Source organism: Anastrepha ludens, unplaced genomic scaffold (genome assembly GCF_028408465.1).
Source record: "Anastrepha ludens isolate Willacy unplaced genomic scaffold, idAnaLude1.1 ptg000129l, whole genome shotgun sequence".
Classification (NCBI taxonomy): Eukaryota; Metazoa; Arthropoda; class Insecta; order Diptera; family Tephritidae; genus Anastrepha; species Anastrepha ludens.
Window position 1 is genome coordinate 15,001 of NW_026530102.1, and position 2,500 is coordinate 17,500.

A 2,500-nucleotide genomic window follows, 5' to 3' on the forward strand; every position below is an offset into this window, starting at 1 on the left:
TGTATGAAAGTAAAATTTAACACAATACATTCATTTGATAAACTGAATAAATATATAATAAAGACATTTGAAATATATGGAAAATATCATCATATATATAATTTATTATTTTAATATATATTTGGTTAAATCGATGATATTATTGAAATATATAAAATGTAATTGAATTATATGAAATCAAACTGAAATGTATTTAATTGAATTTTTCCCATACATTTTACACAATGTGTGGTGTGCATGGCAAAAAACACTCACGGTGAAGGCATGTGAAATATATGAAATATAATCAAATCGAATTTATATGAAACTATATTCGATTAAATGTATGAAATTAAAATTTACCACAATACATTCATATGATAAACTGAGTAAATATATAATAAAGCCATTTGAAATATATTGAATTCTATTAAGTTAGATTTTCACCATACATTTTTCACAATGCGTTGTGTACATTGTCAGAAACACTCACGGTGAAGGCAAGTGAGATATATATGAAAGAAAATCAAATCGAATTTATATGAAACTATATTCGATTAAATGTATGAAAGTAAAATTTACCACAATACATTCATATGATAAACTGAATAAATATATAAGAAAAACATTTGAAATATATTGAATTGTATTAAGTTAAATTTTGCCCATACATTTTTCACAATACGTTGTGTACATTGTCAGAAACACTCACGGTGAAGTCAAGTGAGATATATATGAAAGAAAATCAAATCGAATTTATATGAAACTATATTCGATTAAATGTATGAAAGTAAAATTTAACAAAATTTTGCCCATACATTTTTCACAATGCGTTGTGTACATTGTCAGAAACACTCACGGTGAAGGCAAGTGAGATATATGAAAGAAAATCGAATCGAATTTATATGAAACTAAATTCGATTAAATGTATGAAAGTAAAATTTAACACAATACATTCATATGATAAACTGAATAAATTATAATAAAGACATTTCAAATATATGGAAAATATCATCATATATATAATTTAGTATTTTAATATATATTTAGTTAAGTTGATGGTATTATTGAAATATATAAAATGTAATTGAATTATATGAAATCAAACTGAAATGTATTGAATTGAATTTTTCCCATACATTTTTCACAATGTGTGGTGTGCATGGCAAAAAACACTCACGGTGAAGGCATGTGAATAATATGAAAATATCAACATTTAACTAACCAATGATATTGAAGCATATAAATCGAATCATAACTATATGAAACACGAATTTGAGTTATGTTAAACTGGTGATATTGTGGATTTATTCCTAGTTTTCCATACGTTAGTTTAAATAGAAACAATTTTCGAATATGTATACATATATGAAGAATTTATATTCTATACTAACATATTATGGAATGTAACTATTGATTGTTACCTTGGCATATTGGTGTATTGTGAGATTTCATTCATAGTTTTCCATACGTTAGTTTAAATAGAAACAATTTTCGAATATATATACATATATGAAGAATTTATATTCTATACTAACATATTATGGAATGTAACTATTGATTGTTACCTTGGCATATTGGTGTATTGTGAGATTTCATTCATAGTTTTCCATACGTTAGTTTAAATAGAAACAATTTTCGAATATATATACATATATGAAGAATTTATATTCTATACTAACATATTATGGAATGTAACTATTGATTGTTACCTTGGCATATTGGTGTATTGTGAGATTTCATTCATAGTTTTCCATACGTTAGTTTAAATAGAAACAATTTTCGAATATATATACATATATGAAGAATTTATATTCTATACTAACATATTATGGAATGTAACTATTGATTGTTGCCTTGGCATATTGGTGTATTTGTGATTTTATTCATGGTTTTCCATACGTTAGTTTAAATAGAAACAATTTTCGAATATATATACATATATGAAGAATTTATATTCTATACTAACATATTATGGAATGTAACCTTGGCATATTGGTGTCATTGTATTTTATTCCTGGTATTCTATAGTTAGTTTAAATAGAAATAAATTTTTGAATTCAAAATTTTATATTCTATACTAGCATTACATAGAAATTATCCTCAACTGTTTGTTTCTTGTATACATACAGGAAATTAAACAGATGAAGAAAAAAAAAAAACAAAACAAATAAAAATTATAAGAAAAACTAAATTTTAAACAAAAGAAAAAAGGAGAAATTTTTTCAATCATATATATATTTATGATTAAAAAATAGAATTATGGAATTATTAATTTCAATTCAGAGAGAAAAATTATGTAATATATGAAATTATTACATTAAAAATGCATTTGAAGAAAAAGTAAAATGTTATTAAAAATGATACATTTGAAAATTGGCAAATATTAAGAAGAAATATCGTTCTTATATTTTTATACAAAATATATATAGAGAACGAAAATTCTTTTTCATAAAAAACGGTTTTTGAATTCTGATAAGAAAAGCTAAAGGGGTCGGCGGGAGCGCACATTGAACGAAAG